This window comes from Lygodium microphyllum, chromosome 20 (assembly GCF_053477565.2).
Source record: "Lygodium microphyllum isolate KBCC chromosome 20, Lygodium_microphyllum_v1.1.10, whole genome shotgun sequence".
Lineage (NCBI taxonomy): Eukaryota > Viridiplantae > Streptophyta > Polypodiopsida > Schizaeales > Lygodiaceae > Lygodium > Lygodium microphyllum.
Window position 1 is genome coordinate 92,513,840 of NC_141154.1, and position 22,053 is coordinate 92,535,892.

Consider the following 22,053-nt stretch of genomic DNA (forward strand, 5'->3'; position numbering starts at 1 on the left):
CTCACTAAGAGAACTAAAGAGGGGCACCACCTAGCCAAAGGGAGGATGGGCTAGGACATCCATTTTCTCAAAGAGAATCAAGAGAACCAAGACACAAATTTACAAGAGAGAATATATGTACTAGACACCATATTGAAATATAAGAGAGAGAGATGAGAGGAGAGGGAGACAAGAGGAGAAGAGGTAGAAGAAGCTTGCCATTATGCTACATGGAATGAGAAGATGAGAAGAAAGGGAGATAATAGGAGAAGAGGTAGAAGAAGCTTGCCTTATGCTACATAATAAAAGAACTCACTCATAGCTTCCCTCAAAGAGATGAGGGTATTCTAGAATGCTCTCATGGACTTGTCATTGTCCTCCCTCTTCCTTTTCTCAAAGAGAATCAAGAGAACCAAGACACAAATTTACAAGAGAGAATATATGTACTAGACACCATATTGAAATATAAGAGAGAGAGAGATGAGAGGAGAGGGAGACAAGAGGAGAAGAGGTAGAAGAAGCTTGCCATTATGCTACATGGGATGAGAAGATGAGGAGAGAGGGAGATAATAGGAGAAGAGGTAGAAGAAGCTTGCCTTATGCTACATAATAAAAGAACTCACTCATAGCTTACCTCAAAGAGATGAGGATATTCTAGAATGCTCTCATGGACTTGTCATTGTCCTTCTTCCCCTCTTCCATTCTCCATGGGCTATTTATATAGCCTTCATGAGGGATTAGATTAAGCTAATCTTCTTGATTAACATAATCCTAGATGATGTATGGCATCTTTGAAAATATGGTGCATAGTGAATGGGGCAAGTTCCCACCTTGGTCATCATGCAAGAAGCCAAGGGTGGTGTTAGACAACATAGAAAAATGGAGCTAGATTACAAGAGGTGGGTGCCCAAAGCACATTATTATAATACATTTACAAGAAGGATAGAGTGGAAAGTTGGTGTGGTGAAAGAGAGAAGAAAATTGCATGTAGCCAGCAGTCTGCGCCTTCGTAACTTCAAATCCGTGAGGAATTTGGAAAAAATTTCTTCTGCAACTTTGTATACCAGATTGAAACCGATCGACCTTCGCGAGAATTTTCTTGAAATTTGCTTTTTCTTGGGAGTTATTGAGATTATAAAAAAGGGCTTCCAAAAGCTGCTTTGACTTTAGTATCCCATATGTATATAAATACATATAAGCATGTGACAAAAGGGGTCCATGCTTGTAAGCTTTTGTGCAAGATCCAAATGACACCATGATGTGGATATTGACTTGTGTGCTAGGGTGAGGTGTCCTGTAATGATGGTGATAGATTCCAAATCTTAGTGATGCAGACGGAGCCCATGTGTAGTTGGAGGCTAGTCCTTTGAAAAATCTTTGCATTCACTCAACCCCTATGTGTAATCCATTTTCATCTTCACTAAGATAACCATCCCTTTTACCCTTTACATTGACATGCCTTCTAAGAACTTGTTCCCCCCATTTGCTAGAGTTATCGTAATCGAGAAGCAATGTAGCATACCTAGTGCTTGAAGAGTAAACCCAAAGTGATATGGTAAGCTCTTGATAGGGGCTTTGGCCAAAATTTTGTGGTAATAATCCAGGTTGTAAAAAACCCAGATCAATAGAAAGAAGAGGACCCTTGATGCAAACAACATGGTGGCCAGCCTCTTTTCCCTCCCCATTCGACTACATTACTCAAAGAAAAAGTGCCATCTACATCCCATACCTTTCTCTTTTAGACCCCTAGAATAAAGTATCCTCATATGTCATGGAAATAATATTTATCTTCCCACAATCACATTGACAATGGGCGTACTATATATGTGTGTTTGTGTGTGTGTGTGTGTGTGTGTGAACTTATGTGTCCATGATCATGAGTTATTTTGCATGAAAGTGCACTCATATTCTCAAAGAGATAATAGGCCCATGTTACACATATATTCAAAATGATATAGAAGTCTCTACTAAGATAACATGATGTGGATTCTCTATATCTTCATAATATCATGAAAATTTTCTCTCTTTTCATGCATTGCCTTCCATGCCACACAACACCACCCCTCCAAACTTGCACATCCCCTAGATGGGCCATAGCACCCATCCTTATCTCCTCTAAGCTCTATGGTCAGCTAGAACTCCTCTCCCTCTACATCCAAATTTTTTACTCCATCTTCCATGTCCTCCACATTCTTCACTCTCTCTATCATTATGCTCTTCCTCATCCAAGTCCTCCACTGCATATGCCCCTTCATGTCTTCTCTTGAATATTTGAATCCTCTTATTTGCAATGGGTACCCTCAAAACTATCCCATTAAGCTTTGTTAGCACATAAGTATCATTTTCATAGACATGCTTTACCACATAATTCCCAAACCATCTCTTCACCATCTTTTGGATAATGCTATGCTGATTTTCTAGGCCACTATCATAGACCAATACCCAGTCACCCTTTTCCACTACTCTAGATCATAGCCTGTGTTTTCTATCAAACCTATCCTTATTCTACATCCTAGCTTCTCTAAGCCTCTACATCCTCTCTATACATCCTCTGGTCTTGTTTCAAGCTGTCAAATGTGAAGAGCTAAGAGCTCCTCCTTGGACATCTCATCCTACCAAAGCAAAACACTCCAGGTGCATAAGTCTTTGTGGCCATCACTAGCTTTTGCCATACATCAACTCTATAGGCATAAATCCAATGGTAACATTGTGTGTAGTAGTCTACCCATAAATTATAAGGCAACATCCTTGTGATCTTTCCACTCCAAGCTTTGGCTAAGGCCTTCACTATAGGTGGATGACTCCTTTAACTCTTCCCATTACCTTCTAGATTGTATGCATAAGTCAAGGACAACTTGATACCATGTCTAGAAAAAAATCCCCTAGCCTCATCTACATCAAAATCTCCTTGATCTATACTAATCTACCCAACAAATACATACCTAAAAAACATCTCCTTAAGTATAAACATGCATATAACATTGGTATCCTTTGTCCTAAATGCACTACCCTCAACTGGATCGGTTATGTCTTCCCTTGCTAGAATAATGTACCTCATCTACCAAAGAGCATTCGGTATAGTGACCAAGTCAATCACACACTTATAGTGCATACATAGTGGGTAAGTCAGATGTAGCTCATCTCTATGATACACTTAATAATACAATTGATAATACTTGCACTACTAAAAAAAGTGAGATATATCCTTGTATATCCCTTTCCACTAGTGATGTTCTTTGATCTTCTCATATATATCCCACACACCTCTATGTCTAGCCCATAGGCTCTTGAAACTCTTTCATGACCTACAATTGCATAGTCCTATCATTGACTACTCTCAATGGTACTCCATCTCTCTTTTTAGGATGCTTCCATAGTAGCTCATCTCTCAAGAAATATCCATATGCATTACATCTAATCTTTCTGAAGTCTGTATCTGACTATCCAACTCTCTTAGTTAGTGTGCTCAAGTACTAACCTATTAGTAGCTCATCTCCTATGTAGAGATCCTCTCAAAATGTCGCAATTGAAGACACATTACATATGTGATCAATAATGGCTCCTCTCCATCATCTACAATGTAATGGGCCATAGGACCCCTCCCCTAAAGGAAAATGGATTTTTTTTTTCATGAAGCTCAAATTTTTTTACTCCCCCCTCTCTCCCCGCCGACACCAATCGGGGAAGGGGGAGAGAGAGTGGGAGTGGTGGATGATGGGGGGAGGCATGCAGTCTCCAGGTGGAGGGGTGGCCATGCCACCTACCTCCTCCCCTCCCCTATATAAGGGGAGGCTTCTTGCCTCCCCTTGCAGAGAGAGAACGAGGAGGCTATGCCCGTCATCATCATCCATACGCCATCGTCACCGTCCATATGCCATCCCATAGCGTTGCGCAGGGCCACCCGGGCTCCGTCCCAAGCCACCCTACCCCCTAGCCGTCTGATCACAATTCCCCTCCCTGCGATCTGCTGTAACGGTAGCTGTGGGGTTGATGTACTGTGCCGCCACCCAGGGAACGATTCACATCACCTTTTCCCCCCTGCCATCTTACTGAAACGGGCCCTGGGGCCTCCGACCTTAGTCACCCCCCCGTTGACTATTTCATTGTGGGACCCTCCCTGGACCTCCAAACCAGCCGTCTCCCCCCGTGAGTGCCATCCAACTCGGCCGTGAGAAGAAAAGGAGTGAGGAGAAAGAATAGAAAGGAGGGGGAGAGAGAAGAGGAAGAAGAGGGAGAGAAGGTGAAGGAGAGAGGAAAAGAAGGAGTGGGAGAGGGAAGTAGAGGAAGAAAAGTAGAAGAAGGGAAGGACGAGGAGAGAGGTAGAGGAAGAGGGAGGTAGAGGAAGAAAAGTAGAAGAAGAGAAGGAGGAGGAGAGAGGTAGAGAAAGAGGAAGTAGAGGGAGAGAGGTAGAAGAAGAAGAAGAAAGGTTAGAGGGAGAGGGAGGAAAGAAGTAGTAGAGGAAGAAGAAGAAGAAGAAGAAGAGTAGAAGGAGAAAAGAAGAGAAGAGGAAGAGAAAGAGAGAGAAGGAGCAAAAGGAGGAAGAAGTAGGAGAAGGAGAAGAAGAGAGGGAGAAGGAGAGACATAGAGAGTAGAGGACTAAGAGAGAAGTAGGAGAAGAGAAGGAGAGGGAGAGAGAGTAGGAGAGTAAGAAAAACAAAGAAGAAGAAAAGAGAGAGAGAGAAAGAAGGAGGAGAGGAGGAAAAGAAGAAGATTAGAGAGAAAGAGAATAACTGCTACAAGTCACCCAAACCACTCTCTCAACAACGAACCCCATCCAGTGGTTTTTCCCAACCGAACGTGTCAACCCGAAACCTGCCGTCAAGGACCGGACTGCCCAACCTCCGCACCGCAAATGGTTCCCAAGAAGAAAGTCGCGGGAAGCATAAGCGCCCAAGCCACCGATAATGCTGGAGGGACGAGCAAAACGACCAACGCAGAACACACGAATCAAGGCGAGGTTCTAAGCATTAAAAATTAATTTAGGAATTATTTCTCGTTGAAGGGATGAAAGGATTAATGTCGTGCATAAGGTTTTTTTTATTCTAAGAACTAAGCTGCATGCGCGAAACGGTAGAGGTTGAATTCGCATAAGATTTTACGCACGTAAAATGATAATGTTAACGCCTTACCTCACATAAAATGATAGTTTTTACTCACGTAAAATGATAAGGTTAATGCCTTACCTCACATGAAATGATAGCTTCTACTCACGTAAAGTGATAAGGTTAACACCTTACCTCACATGAATGATAGCATCTACACACATAAAATGATAAGGTTATCGCCTTACTTCACATAAAATGATAGCTTTTTAACTAGTTCAGTGCATGTATAGTCATTTAGAATTCACATTTTGCAATCATGGTTAAATGTAATATATTAAATATATATATATTTCTGCCTTCGCAGCAGCACATGAGCTGGAGCGTCGAGGGAGGATAGAGGCACCAGCAAGCTCCTCGCTGGAGCTTGCTCGGCTCCTTCAACATGCATTGAGACACGTCGAGGGGGGGAGGATTCCCTCCCCTCCCCTATAAAAGCAAGGTGGGCGGCTGAGATATGGAGGCCGGGAGGGAGTTGAAGCAAGCTCTGGCGCTGCTGGTGCTGCCACAAAGGGAGGACGAAGATAAGGATAGCCGCCTGATGCTGCCAAGCTGCCGCCGCTGCCGCCTATCACCTCCAGCTTCCCCACAGTGCCATCATCGGCCATCGTCAGAATTCTCATCCCCCCGCCAGATTGTTCCCCCCCTGCCACGTGGGATAAAGGAAGCTTCCTTGTGAAGCTTCCTAAGGGGGGGCTAATCAAGCCCCCATTCACCCCCTCATATCCCTTCCACTCCATAAGTTCTTCCCCCCTCCCCCGGGTTTTTAAAACCCTCAAGTTCCCCTTCCTATACCCTTCCTTACCCTTTCATTCCCTCCCGGTTCTAACCTTTAGAAACCCTTTTCACCCCCCAACGGTCTTAAAGGCCTTAAACCTTTCCCGAGGGCCGTTAAAACCCCACAACCCTTGGCCTCATAAACCCTTTTCCCTTTCCCGTGCCTAAATCCATAAGTCCCATCTTGTGTTTGAAACACCGTGTTTTACCCCTCATATCTCTTTTTTTTATACACCCCTAAGCCCTTTTCTAAACCATGTGTTCCCTTTTTACTTACACGCCTTTTCCCCCATACTATAAACGCTTGTGTTATCTTTCAAATTTTCCTTTGGGTTTGAAAAACCCCGAAGTCCTTTCACTCCAGTGCCAAAGATCTCCCAAGGGCTTTCATAGATGTCGTGAAGCCACATTCACACAACTTTTTTCACTGTGACTATATCCTATAGACCCTTTTTCTCTTAAGCTTTATAAACCTTTCCCTCTCCGAAGAAGCTAAGATTTTAGAGGTCTTATTATCCCTTCTCGTGGTCAACTTTTTGAACGACTTCTTGCCTCGAAAGAGAGACGGTGGAAATCCGAAAGAAAGAGTAAAAGCTACCTTCACGTTCGAACTGCGATGCCACCTAAGAAAGTCCAAGGAGTAGCTGCGGGAGGGTCATCTCCCGGTATACATGTGGATATCTCACCCCAAAACCAGGTTTTTCCTTCTTGGTTTTATATCGGTTTTAAGTCAATCATGCAAAGATAAATTGTTAGGGATAGGATATATTTTTCCGAGCTATTTACAATGAAGGAGTTTAGTTTAATTGAACAAATGATAATGTATAGAACATAGTTTCCTTCGAATAGCATCATGCATTATAACGAATTACGAGCAAGATTATCTACTTACTATAGTAGTATATTTCAGTTAAATCTTGAAGGTATAAACACTGCATCTTGCACCATTAACCCTATTCTTTTTGCAACGAATCATCATGAAATTCATGAAAGGTTTTTTACGTTGCTCAAATTACTAGGAAGTTATCATTGCTAATTGCATATCTTAGCAAGGAAAAGATTGTTATTTGGCATGAGTTTTGTTTGCAAGGAAAAAGGAAGATTAAATTGAATTTACCTACCTCAAAGCAATAAAGTTTAGGACTAAAAAATCAATTGTCGCAAGGATAACAAATCGTGCCGAGGTGATCAATATTACCTTCCAAAAGATAACCAAATCAATCTAAACTTAGAAATACTATGCTGCAAAATATGCCTTGGAAATGATTTAAAGACCAAAGAAACGTTTATACCTTAAGCACTTGACTACCTTCCCTGATTGTAGGGTCAATAAATTTGTAAAGGTAAAAGAACTAGGGTTTGTCCTTGAGGTTCTTAAAAAGAGACCCTAGGTCCGACATACGTCAGCTTAAAGAAACTAAAACGGATTATTTCATCGCAGGACTTGCGCAGCAAGCACGAAGTCATATAGTCTTGTGATTGATTCACAAGAAGAAAGGGTAAATACCCTCAACAAGGATGGCAGATCCTTACGCAAGTTATCTTGCAAAATGATGTATTTTTTGATATCCTTCTAAATAAGGAAAGTTTAAAAAAGGGAATCTAAAGTATCCAATGAACTTTAGGGTTGACCAAGCTGGGTTAATAAGGTACGCCCTAACCCAGAATATAAGGGATCTTACCAAGTTGCAAGACACCTTGGAACGAGTGCTGATGCATTCGAAAGGAAAGAATCATTCCTTAGCAGTTTGCCAACAACAACATCGGTTAATGAAAGTGTTTGTGCTTGCTAGAGAATTTAGAGCACTGTTTGATTTATGAATTACAAATTAAATGAATATCTACGCTTCAGGTTGAAGGCCTGAAGGGAGAGGCAGTTTCAGTTACCCCCGACTGCTTGCCTGACCCTAACCAAGGGGGTTGTTGACCGCGTCGGGAACGTGGACCGAACCCACCGCGAGAGGTCTCTCTGTTGAGCTCTACTTGGAGCAGGAGGATGCTTGGGTGCCAGGGGGCTCTGGCCATAAATCCCTCACCTTCCGGGTCCTACACAAGAGGCTAACGTGACTCGGGATTGGATCTCGAGGCCCGCATACTAGTTTACGGGTGGAAGCTTGGAATAGTGATCCCTGTGGATTACTGGATAGCCTTCGGGCGGATTATGGACAAGCCTACGGGTGGAAACTCCTTGTAATACAAAGATAAAAATGATGATATGTTAATAAAGAACTTGTTTGATATTGTTTTTCCATGTCACGTGATAAGATTACGTAAAGGAACCAGTGCTTAATGGATTAATTAAAGAAGCTGATTGTGTAATATTCCCCACCCGTGAATATTGACTTCCCGCACACTGCGTAAACCTTGTGCTAAGGTTATTTTTCATGTTGAAATTGCCAGCAGTGTAACCTGTGACCTGCACACAAGAAATCGGGACCTTTGCATTGGCAAGGCAAACCCGAGGATTCAAACCCACAAATAGCACGTAAACGCCCTCTTGGGAGGGGCAAAGTGAATATTATCAAGGCAAATTTTTTTTATTTTTATCCCTTTTCCCCAGCCGATGCACGGCTGGAGAAGAGGGAGTGTGGGGGGATGGGACGTGATGGAGTCGTGGGCTGCATGGGGAGGGGGGAACCCATGCAAGGGGCCACGTGGTGGAGCCCTTCTCTCCCCCCGCATGCCTATATAAACACCCGCTAAGGTGTTGAAGAAAAGGAGGAGGCTCTGATACTCGTCGCCGTGCTGAAAAGGAGGAGGCTCTGATACTCGTCGCCGTGCTGAGGAGGAGGAGAAGGATTGCGAAGAGGGGCCTGAGGTCGCCGCCTGCTCAAGCCGGCAGTCACCGTGCTAACGTCCAGAGGAGACAAGAGGGGAAGGAGGGGGCCGAGTTGGAGGATTGAGGGGAAGGGACGCTGCCGGGCTGAGCACCCCACCGCTTGCAGCGCTTGTTGTTGCTGCCATTGCAGCGTGCTGGCGGCGCTGAGGCTCCACGTCGCCACAGAAGGTCAATCAACCCCCCCCTAAGCGATGTCATCTTTCACCACGTTATCAACCCCTCCCTCTTCCACGTGGGTTCTGGTCATAGCCAGAAGCTTCTTTTAAGAAGCTTCTAAGGGGGCTTTCATAAGCCCCATTCACACAAGCCATCTATAAGTCCCTTCCCACTAGCCACCACGGGTTTTCAAGGGAACCCATTTTTGTGGAAGAATTCTTGCGCACGAGGGGAAAAAGTCCCAGCTTCCTTAAGACCTATTTTTGCGTGGCCACCACGGGATTTTTAAAAGAAGAAGAAGAAGCTTAGAAAGCCTCCATTCCCATAGCTCTCTCGTAAAAGGGCCATCTCCACAATCCAAGCTCCAACCCCACAAGGCCTCCAATAAGCCCAAACCATCCTGGAGCAGATTTATAATCCATCACCTTTATATATAGAACGAAGATGGACTGGGTCTTCAGGAATCTACTACATAGCTGCCCACCGGTTCGCTTATCTACAAACCAACCTAAAGAGGATCAAGTGGTTGGAAGACTTGAAAGTCGTGAAGCTGTTCATTTTTGTGGAAGCTCATGTAAATTCGACTTTGCATATTCAAGGTCGGAGGGTTGAATTAAACTCATATGTATATGAGGAAGTAACCCGTGTAATTCCGGCCGACAGGATTAAGGTGTTGGGCTGCCATGGGAAGTATGGATTCCAGCGGAAAGGATATCCTGAACTTCCAATGAATTATCGATTCCTAAAGATCCATGACCCAAAACCCTACTATTATACAGTTCCTGTAGACAAATGCAATACAACGTTATTCTCCCCAAACTAAATGTAATGATTGGATTATCATCACACGAGATGTTGTATAAGGCTACGCCCATGTAAATATAAATAAGGACTTCTTTTATCAATATCTGACTGTGCATCAGGGTTGTTACAAAAAGTTAAGTAGCTTCATGATTTACGAGATACCTGAACTAAAGATAAGCTAATGTCAATTATCATACAATAACGTTAAGAAAAACTTCTACTCAGGCACAACCCCAGGTACAGGTTCCAAATTCGCCCCCTACATCAAGTACTGCTGTGATCCAGGAGAAGAAGTTCCTCCTCAAACAGATAAAGCCACCCGAGTTTGACGGGAGAGGCAGATTCGTCCAGTCTGATGCTGAAATTTGGATTGAATCTATGGAGGATTACTTTGAAGCAGCTGGTACTGCACCTACCAATCAGGCCATGCTCGCCAAATTAAAACTCACCGGTGAAGCTAGACTATGGTGGAAACAATGGTGCAGGGATCAAGGGACTTCAGAGGGGTCCGTTACCTGGGAGAAGTTAAAGCAAGCTGTGAAGGGGAGATATTTGCCACCTGCATATCGTACACAGAAAATGAATGAGTTCTATGAGCTAAAACAGTTAGGACTCACCCTTGACGCATACTACTCTAAATTTGTCTCACTCTTAAAGTATGCGCCACAAATGGACACGACGCAGCAGGTGTCCAAATTTTCCGCGGGCTTAAATCCACCTGTAAATACTCGTCTCGAATCTATGCGATCATCAGACCTTCAGGATGCACTCATTCGAGCGGCACCTATAATTCAGGAAGTGCAAGCTAGACCAAGGGGTATTAAGAATTGGTCTTATAGCGACCCGAACAGAGGAGCATTCAGACCCCAAGTTAAGAGAGTTCAAGGCCACAATCAGGGACAAAGGAAGAAAGCAAGGACAAATAACGTCAATAACTTTGTTCCTACTCACAGTAATGGCCGAAACCTCCGATGTTTCCACTGCAACGAACTCGGTCACTTCAAAAGGCAATGTCCCAAGCTCAGCGAGGGACATCGTCAAGGTGCAGGCCGCGGTCAAGGAGCCGCCACCCGTGGAAGAGGAAGAACTGCCTGCATTACCAATAGGCAAAGATGTGAAGCAGAAGAAGAGGAAGATCCGACTATGGAAGTGGAATTCGAAAGAGCGACAGTCCATGCCGCTTTACACAAGAAGGGGCCGAATCGCCAGTTCTCGGTGATTCAAACACCGTCGGACTATCAAGGTAAAGGCTTCAAAACCTTGATTGATTGTGGCAGTACGCATTCCTTTATCTCACCAGCGTGTGCTAAAAGATTAGGAATAGCCACAGTAGAAGCACCTACCCTACTTGTGGAATTGGCAAACGGTCGTGAGGTAACTTGTACCAGGCAAACTGCTAAGGAAGAGTTCTTTCTGGGAGGAAAGAAAACCTCAGTCAAATTCAGAGTCATGAATATAGGTATCCATGAGTGTCTACTCGGGATGGATTGGCTTAAGCCTAATGACGCCCACATCCATTGTGGAAAGGGTCAAGTTTCCTTTCGAAACTCTGAAAGAGAGTTTGTTACGACTCAAGGTGAAGCGGGAGTGCCAAGAATCCAGTTAGCCAAAGTATCGCAGATCATAAAAGGGGTTAGGAAAGGATTACCTGTTTACCTAATCAAACTCAACAAATTAGATCAAAGGCAAGAGTCTCATGAGGGACCCTCTTGGCTAAAGGAATACGCTGACGTATTCCCTGACGAATTAACTGAACTTCCACCTCCAAGAGAAGTTGATCATGAAATAAGGCTAATGCCTGGAGCTGCGCCAATTGCAAAGAGACCTTATAGAATGTCCATACCGGAAGCTATTGAGTTGAAGGAACAACTCAAGCAACTGTTAGATCAGGGTTACATCCGGCCTAGCAACTCACCATGGGGAGCTCCAGTACTATTCCAGAAAAAGAAAGATGGGACACTTCGACTATGTATTGATTACCGTGGGTTGAATCAATCAACAGTCAAGAATAAGTATCCTATTCCTAGAATAGATGAGCTTCTTGATCGCCTTCAAGGTGCAAAGATCTTCTCCAAAATTGATCTCAGGTCAGGTTACTATCAAATCAGGATCAAGGATGAAGATATTCCAAAAACGGCCTTCAATACAAGATATGGGCACTTTGAATTCTTGGTTATGTCATTCGGGCTTAAAAATGCACCTGCCACCTTCAATAGATTAATGCAGGATATTTTTAGACCATATCTTGATGATTTCGTGCTTGTCTTCTTCGATGACACTTTAGTTTATTCTAAACAGGAAGAAGATCATGAACCTCAACTTCGGATTGTCCTTGAAACAATGAGGTCTCATAAGCTGTATGCAAAAATGAAGAAGTGTGCATTCTTCAAACGTCAGATTGAATATCTAGGATTCATAGTATCATCAGAAGGAATATCAGTAGACCCAGCCAAAGTTAGAGATGTGCTTGAATGGCCAATACTAGTATCCGTCAAAGAAATACGTAGTTTTCTTGGCTTGACAGGATGGTATAGGGTCTTTATCAAAAACTATGCTTTGATTGCAGCACCTCTTACCGACTTACTAAAGAAGCAGACTTCTATTACATGGTCAACTCCCGAACAAAATAGCTTCGACCAATTGAAGCAATGTTTGGTATCAGCACCTATTCTAAAACTTCCTGACCTCAATAAGGAGTTCGAGGTAGTAACTGATGCCAGCATTCTTGCCTTGGGGTGTGTACTTATGCAGGAAGGTCATCCAGTAGCATATTCTTCAAGGAAATTAAAGAGTCATGAAAAGAATTATGCCACGCATGATCTGGAGTTATTAGCTGTCATCCATGCTCTAAAGCTTTGGAGACACTACCTGTTGGGTAACAAGTTTACTCTAGTAACCGATCATAAGAGTCTCAAATGGATTTTTACCCAGAACGAGCTCAACATGAGGCAACGTCGATGGATTGAAGTATTGGAGGAGTATGATTTTGAAATCAAGTATCGACCAGGGAAAGAGAATGTAGTTGCCGATGCACTTAGTCGCAAGGCATTCCTAAATTCCCTAATCTTGCAGAATCCATCAACGGCCAGATCTCTGGCTACAAAGGTATCTATGCCAAGCAACCCTATACTCGAACTAGCTAGAGAGGAAGCATGCCATGATTTGGCCTACCAAACCATGATAAAAGAAATATCTACCAAGGAGCAGAGTCTGAAGTCACAAGCTAAGTATCAGGAATTTTCCATTGATAATGGACTTATCTACTACAGAACAAGGCTGTGTATACCAACAAGCCAGTCACTTAAGCAGAAGATATTATGGGAAGCTCATGATTCCCCTTTCGCAGGACATCTTGGCTATGCAAAAACTCTTAATGCAGTTAGGAAGAGCTACCATTGGGAGAGGCTCAAAGGTGACGTTCTCAAATATGTCACTGAATGTTTGTCTTGCCAACGTATCAAGGCTGAACACGTCATGATGCCAGGAAAATTGCAACCACTTGACATTCCCCAAATGAAATGGGAATTCATCAGTATGGATTTTGTGGTGGGCTTACCCCAAGTCCAGGGAGGATACAACTCCATTATGGTTGTAGTTGACATGCTTACTAAGGTTGCACACCTGATTCCAGTAAAGACAAACTATAAAGCCTCCGACATTGCAAGAGTGTTTATCAAGGAGATATTCAAGCTACATGGGTTACCTAGAAGGATCATTAGCGATCGAGATTCTCTCTTCACTTCACACTTCTGGAGAGCTATCTTTGAAGCTATTGGAACTCAACTCTATTTTAGCACAGCCTACCATCCCCAAACGGATGGACAAACAGAGCGAGTGAATCAAATTATTGAGGATATGCTTAGGGCTTACTGCTGTCGAGAGCCGAAGAGGTGGATTCAGTACTTACCGTTAGTAGAATTTGCCTACAATGCTTCTTACCAGCAGAGCATTCAAATGACCCCTTTCCAGGCATTGTATGGTCATGATTGTCGAAGTCCCCTAAACTTTTCTGACCCAACCCTAAGAGTTGAAGCTTCAAGACAAATGTTGGAGGACATGGATGACCAAATAAGGTCAATAAGACAAGACATACAAGCAGCCAAAGATAGACAAAAGGCTTATGCGGATTTGAAACGCCAGGAGAGGATCTTCGGAGAAGGAGACATGGTCTTCATTCGTGTACGCCCTAAAAGGAGTTCTTTATCTCTAGGAGAATGCAAGAAGCTAAGTCCAAGGTATTGTGGGCCGTATAAAATCCTCAAATGCCTGGGACCCAATGCTTATAAATTGCAACTTCCTGATAACCTAAAGGTTCACAATGTATTCCATATTAGTCTCTTAAAAAAATATGTACCCAACCCTAATCATGTACTTGATGACCAACAAATTGTAATGCCTAGTCAAGGAGTCCTTGAACTAAGGCCGGAAAAGATTTTAGATGTTAGGGAGAGACAGCTAAGATCTAGAACCTTGAAAGAATGCCTCATCCAGTGGAAAGATTATCCCGAAGAGGATGCTACCTGGATGGATGAAAGCTCTCTCTATCTTCAATATCCCCAGTTTATCTCGAGATGAGGACATCTCGATTCTTCTAAGGGGAAGAGGATGTAATATTCCCCACCCGTGAATATTGACTTCCCGCACACTGCGTAAACCTTGTGCTAAGGTTATTTTTCAAGTTGAAATTGCCGGCAGTGTAACCTGTGACCTGCACACAAGAAATCGGGACCTTTGCAATGGCAAGGCAAACCCGAGGATTCAAACCCACAAATAGCACGTAAACGCCCTCTTGGGAGGGGCAAAGTGAATATTATCAAGGCAATTTTTTTTTATTTTTATCCCTTTTCCCCAGCCGATGCACGGCTGGAGAAGAGGGAGTGTGGGGGGATGGGACGTGATGGAGTCGTGGGCTGCATGGGGAGGGGGGAACCCATGCAAGGGGCCACGTGGTGGAGCCCTTCTCTCCCCCCCCATGCCTATATAAACACCCGCTAAGGTGTTGAAGAAAAGGAGGAGGCTCTGATACTCGTCGCCGTGCTGAGGAGGAGGAGAAGGATTGCGAAGAGGGGCCTGAGGTCGCCGCCTGCTCAAGCCGGCAGTCACCGTGCTAACGTCCAGAGGAGACAAGAGGGGAAGGAGGGGGCCGAGTTGGAGGATTGAGGGGAAGGGACGCTGCCGGGCTAAGCACGCCACCGCTTGCAGCGCTTGTTGTTGCTGCCATTGCAGCGTGCTGGCGGCGCTGAGGCTCCACGTCGCCACAGAAGGTCAATCAACCCCCCCCTAAGCGACGTCATCTTTCGCCACGTTATCAACCCCTCCCTCTTCCACGTGGGTTCTGGTCATAGCCAGAAGCTTCTTTTAAGAAGCTTCTAAGGGGGCTTTCATAAGCCCCATTCACACAAGCCATCTATAAGTCCCTTCCCACTAGCCACCACGGGTTTTCAAGGGAACCCATTTTTGTGGAAGAATTCTTGCGCACGAGGGGAAAAAGTCCCAGCTTCCTTAAGATCTATTTTCGCGTGGCCACCACGGGATTTTTAAAAGAAGAAGAAGAAGCTTAGAAAGCCTCCATTCCCATAGCTCTCTCGTAAAAGGGCCATCTCCACAATCCAAGCTCCAACCCCACAAGGCCTCCAATAAGCCCAAACCCCGCAAGCCGGTATTCTCAAGGATCCGTACTTCGGAGGGGATCTCCTGCGTACGAGGGAAAAGGGGAAAGATCTTGAAGCTACTCACAAACGGTTGGAGAAGACTCACCGATTGCGTAAGGGTAAAGGCAAACCGGAAGTCCGTAAGCACGCTAACGATGGCTCCCAAGAAGTCGCAAGGCGCGCCTGCGGGAGGTTCTTCTCCTAGCATTCACGTGGACATCTCCCCGAGCCCACAGACTCAGGTTTTTACTATTGTGAATTCATACTAAAGTAATGCATTAAGCATGACAACTCCAAGGATTAGGAAGTACCCGTGCATGTTCAAATTCACCTAACCTAGTTAAATACAATAGGGAAAAATTGGTATTTTCAATATAAACGCAAATTGTCCATCTATCTTACGACCTTAACAGTAAATTGCCTTGTCGTGCATTTTCAAAGGAAAGCCACATATTGCCTAGGTTTAATGAGGAAATTGTTAAGTGCATTCGTCATGAAGGAAAGGAGTATTTTTGTAATAACTCCCGTCGTTAGGATTCGCATGAGGAAATTGTTAAATTCTTTTGCACGGCATGAAAAAGAACCCCGATCTTATATAAGTTGCATGGGAAAAGATGCTTGCAATTGGATTAAATCGACACTTGCCTTAGTATTGCATGAACTTCATTCACGATGTTGTTGTATCTAAGGGTCGCACTTTTACTTTCGCAAATTTCATTTCATCATGTAACATTTAGGAATGATTGCATGGCTTATAAAAGCATGAAATGCAAATACTTAGACACAAGGTTGTAGGTGTTATTCCTTGATGTAAATCCTAGTAAACCCTTTGTAAGTTATCCCTCAAATTATCTTGCCTTTTGACTTTAACAAAAAAGGGATAGGGCTATTGCGGATCTTATGGTGCGTGGAAGTAATGAATTACATGTTTACATGTATTATTTTGCAACTATTTTCCTACTTTAGATCAAGTATATCATCTCTAGGAAAGAATTGTCCTTGTCATAAGACAAATAGGTCAATTTACCCAAGTCATTTGCGGTATCACGACTGCTAGGGTTTCGTATAGGCATAACTAGCCGATTCGATAAAAACCTCAAGTACTAGCTAGGGCTTGGAACGTTAGAGATGTAGCCAAGTATCGTACTTGGACGCCAAGTCGAAGTCCTCAAACCCAAAGGTCCTACCCACCTTCCCGGAAAGTTGAGCCAATGGGACGCACACGAAAATAATGATCTAGGGTTTCTACCCTAAGGATCATTCGACCTAATGCCAGAACTTGGATTGAGTTGGAATCCCTAGGACCGAACGTTGTCGGCCTAGTGCGGTTAGGATTGCGGTGAGTAAGAAGACACCCTAAACCCTACTTCGAGTCTAATCATAATTCTTTGACCAGAAAACACCATTCAATGGGTGAAATGATCTCTTGGAATGGAAGTGACACTTGTGCAACAAGTTGCAACGTCACATAGCCTTGTGGTTTGATCACAAGAAAGTTTTGCCATTCCTTAGAATGAGGTTGGCAAGTTCTTGCGCAAGTTTAACTTGCAAGGGGATGGGTAGTCATCCTGTTACATCGCCCTCATTAGGGGAAATTTGCCAAGTTAAGGGAAGTTAGGTATTTGCTTGGACGAAAATGATTAATCAATAAATTAAAGCGACATGGTCGCCGGGATTTACTATTAATAAAACCTAAGGTATTGGTTAAGTTGGGTTAACAGGGTATGACCCTAACCCAAGGACAATAGGAATCTTGCCAAGTTGCAATTGATTCCGGATCGAATGCTAGATGCATTCGGAGAGAAGGATTCACTCCTTAACAGTTTGCCAAATAAACGACCACTGAAATTGATTGTGCTTGTAACAGTTTAGAAAGCACTGTTTGCATTGTTTGCTCAAGGAACTAAAGGATGAAAAGATATATAAATGCTTCAGGTTGAAGACCTGAAGGGAGAGGCAGCTTCAGTTACCCCCGACTGCCTGCCTGACCTTAACCAAGGGGGTTGTTGACCGCGCCGGGAACGTGGACCGAACCCGCCGCGAGAGGTCTTTCCGTTGAGCTCTACTTGGAGCAGGAGGACGCTTGGGTGCCAGGGGGGGCTCTGGCCATAAATCCCTCGCCTTCCAGGTCCTGCACAAGAGGCTAACGTGACTCGGGATTGGATCTCGAGGCTCGCATACTAGTCTACGGGCAGAAGCTTGGAATAGTGATCCCTGGCGGATTACTGGATAGCCTTCGGGCGGATTATGGACAAGCCTACAGGCGGAACTCCTTGTATTTCAAAGATAAAACGATGAAATGATAATAAAGAATTTGTCTGATATTATTTTTCTATGTCACGTGATAAGATTACGTGAAGGAACCAGTGATTAACAGGATTAATTAAAGAAGCTGATTGCTATATGTCAAATTAAATGTGTTAGATAATTACATAACTAAAACAAACTGAGGAAAGTGCGGAGGATGGGCCATGGGTCCGTCCTACGGTTGGGTGGTCTGGGTTAGCCGGGAACTTTTCTCAAAAATCTCGAAGAACAGCGGGATGATCATCATTATCAAAGCGAATAATGAGAGCGATAACCTAGAGTTACGTCTTACCCGATTTACGCTGTTTTAGGGGAACGGAATGGGACTATGCCTTATGGCAGAGAGGTTGAGCCTTGCATCCCTCTCGTTTCCCATTCTCTTTGAACCAAGTGCAGCGTGAATCCGCTTCGGACCTGGCATTTCTGCGTAAAGTAGTTCGCTCGGGTCTGACGCTAGTTGCTACTAGCTAATGACCAAACAGGAAAACCCAAATTCAGGTCGATCCTAGGTGGGAACGGCCAGGATACTTCCGCTACGTGGCAGACACGGGAAGACCTAGATTGCAAAACCCGTAACATTCCGAGGGAGTGCCGGGCGGAGTTTTCTAGACATCCTTTCCGATGGACTGCTAAGACGTGTCCTGGATGATTCTAGTGGACACGTTACAGATTGTTACATGTCAAATTAATGTGTTAGATAATTACATAACTAAAACAAACCGAGGAAAGTGCAGAGGATGGGCCATGGGTCCGTCCTACAGATGGGTGGTCCTGGTTAGCCGGGAACTTTTCTCAAAATCTTGAGGAACAGTGGAATGATCGTCAAAAGACACGAACAACGAAAGCGTGGACCTAGGGTTATGTCTTAACCGATTTACACTGTTTTAGGGGAACAGAATGGGACTATGCCTTATGGCAGAGAGGTTGAGCTTTGCATCCCTCTCATTTCCCATTCTCCTTGAACCAAGTGCAGTGTGAATCCGCTTCGGACCTAGTGTTTCTGCGTAAAGTAGTTTGCTTGGGTCCGACGCTAGTTGCTGTTAGGTAATGACCAATCAAGAAAACCCTAATTCCGGTCGATCCTAAGTGGGAACGGCCAAGATACTTCTGCTACGTGGCAGACGCGGGAAGACCTACTGATGGACTGCTAAGACGTGTCCTGGATGATACTAGTGGACACGTTACAGTTGGTATCAGAGCCGACCAACAACGGAATTGTTTTATGATATCTCAATAAAAGGAAGTAAAGAAATTGTTGCTGTCTAAACATTTCCTTACCTTCAACACTGTCTTGCAGAATTAGGAAGCGTGGAACAAGTTTTTGGTATTTCGGGTCATGTTTATGACTGCAATGCATTCTCCACTTTATAGACAAAGAATTGGGATGATGAACATTCTGGAGCAGATCTATAATCCATCACCTTTGTACATGGAACAAAGATGGACGGGTGCTTCAGGAAACTATTATATAGCCACCCACCGGTTTGCTTATCTACAGACCAACCTAAAAAGGATCAAGTGGTTGGAAGACTTGAAAGCCGTGAAGCTATTCTTTTTTGTGGTAGCTCACGTAAATTCGACTTTACATATCCGAGGTCCGAGGGTTGAGATGAACTCATATGTATATAAGGAAGTAACCCGTGTAATCCCCGCCGACATGATTAAAGTGTTGGGCCGCCATGAGAAGTATGGATTCCAACGGAAAGGGTATCCTAAACTTCCAATGACTTATTGATTCCTGAAGATCCATGACCCAAAACCCTACTATTACACACTTCCTGTAGATAAATGCAATACAATGTTGTTCTCCCCAAACTAAATGTAACAATTGACTTATCATCACAGGGAATGTTGTATTCGAAAGGGCTATCCCCATGTAAATACAAATAAAGACTTTTTTTTATCAATGTCTGGCTATGCATAAGAGTTGATAAAAAGTTAAGTAGCTACATTGTTTACGAGTTAGCTAAGCTAACGTCGATTATCGTATAATAACGTTAAGAAAACCTTTATTCAGGTACAACCCTAGGTACAGGTTCCAAACTCGCCTTCTACATCAAGTACTGCTGTGATCCAGGAGAAGAAGTTCCTCTTCAAGCAAATTAAGCCACCCGAGTTTGACGGGAGAGGCAGATTCGTTCAGCCTGATGCTGAAATTTGGATTGAATCCATGGAGCATTACTTCGAAGCAGCCGGTACTGCACCCACCAATTAGGCTATGCTCGCCAAGTTAAAGCTCACTGGAAAACAGCTAGGACTCACTCTTGAGGCATACTACTCTAAATTCGTTTCACTTTTAAAGTATGCGCCACAGATGGACATGACGCAGCAGGTGTCCAAATTCTATGCGGGCTTAAATCCACCAGTAAATACCCGTCTCGAATCTATGCATCCATCAAATCTTCAGGATGCACTCATTCGAGCAGCACCTATCATTCAGGAGGTGCAAGCTAGACCAAGGAGTAACAAAACTTGGTCTTATAATGACCCGAACAGAGGAGCATTCAGACCTCAAATGAAGAGAGTTCAAGGTCATAATATGGGACAAAGAAAGAAAGCAAGGACGAATAATGTCAACAACTTTGCTCCTACTCAAAGTAATGGCCGAAACCTCCGTTGTTTCCACTGCAACGAACCCGGTCACTTCAAGAGGCAATGTCCCAAGCTTGGTGGAGGACATCGCCAAGCGCCTTTTCAAGGAACAGGCCATGGTCAAGGAGCCGTTACCCGAGGAAGAGGAAGAACCACCTGCATTGCCAATAGGCAGAGATGAGAAGAAGAAGAAGAGGAAGATCCGACCATGGAAGCAGAATTCGAAAGAGCGACAGTCCATGACGCTTTACACAAGAAGGGGCCGAATCGCCAGTTCTCGGTGATTTAGACACCGTGGGACTATCAAGGTAAAGGTTTCAAAACCTTGATTGATTGCGGCAGTACACATTCCTTTATCTCACCAGCATGTGCAAAAAGATTAGGAATAGCCACAGTAGAAGCACCTACCCTACTTGTGGAATTGGCAAATGGTCGTGAGGTAACTTGTACCAGGCAAACTGCTAAGGTGGAATTCTTTCTGGGAGAAAAGAAGACTTCAGTCAAATTCAGAGTCATGAATTTAGGTATCCATGAGTGTCTAATCGGAATGGATTGGCTTAAGCCCAACGACGCCCACATTCACTGTGGAAAGGGCCAAGTTTCCTTTCGAAACTCTGAAAGGGACAAATAATTTGTCACAACTCAAGGTGAGGCAGGAGTGCCATGAATCCAATTGGCCAAAGTATCTCAGATCATAAAAGGAGTGAGAAAAGGATTACCCGTTTACTTGATCAAACTCAACAAGTTAGATCAAAAGCAAGAGTCTCATGAAGGGCCTTCTTGGCTAAAGGAATACGCGGACGTATTCCCTGAAGAGTTGACCGAACTTCCACCTCAAAGAGAAGTGGATCGTGAGATTAGGTTAGTGCCTGGAGCTGCACCAATTGCAAAGAGACCTTATAGAATGTCCATACCAGAAGCAATAGAGTTGAAGGAACAACTCAAGCAACTGTTAGATCAGGGCTACATCCGGCCTAGCAATTCACCGTGGGGAGCTCCAGTACTATTCCAGAAAAAGAAAGATGGGACACTTCGACTATGTATTGATTACCGAGGGTTGAATCAATCAACAGTCAAGAACAAGTATCCTATTCCTAGAATAGATGAGCTTCTTGATTGTCTTCAGGGTGCACTCCTCCTTGGGATGAGACATCACCTCCTTGGATATAAAATTTGCCAGCCAATCTTATTGTATATGGTATTCAATTAGGTTGCAAGTACAATGCATGATTGATGTTAACTTTTCTTACCGTTTACTGAAAATCTACAATCGCCTAATCAATGATCTCAGATTGAAACTCACCAAATCGTCATACGTGTTCTATAGACAATCGACATTTTCGTCTAATTGCCAGCTTGCATTGAAGGACATGGGACATGCTGATTAAGATACGCCTCGCGATCTTGAACAACAGGACCTTCATCATTTTCCATTTTGTCTACATTACAACAAACAATTTGTTTTTGTTATCATTATTTTTTTCTTAAATTGTTATCCTCTCCTTCTATCTCTCTCTTTTTTTTCTTTCTTAAATTGTTATCATCTCCATCCATCTCTCTCTTTTTTTTTTATTTCTTAAATTGTTATCCTCTCCTTCCATCTCTCTCTCTTTTTCCATGTTACGACTACGACCACGACCACGACCATGACCATGACCACGATGACGACGACGACTATGACTACGACCACGACCACAACCACGACCATGATGACTATGACCACAATGACTACGACCACAACCACAACCACGATGACTATGACCACAACCACGACCACAACTACGACTATGACCACGACCACAACCAAAACCACAACCACGACTACGACTACGACTACGACCATGAC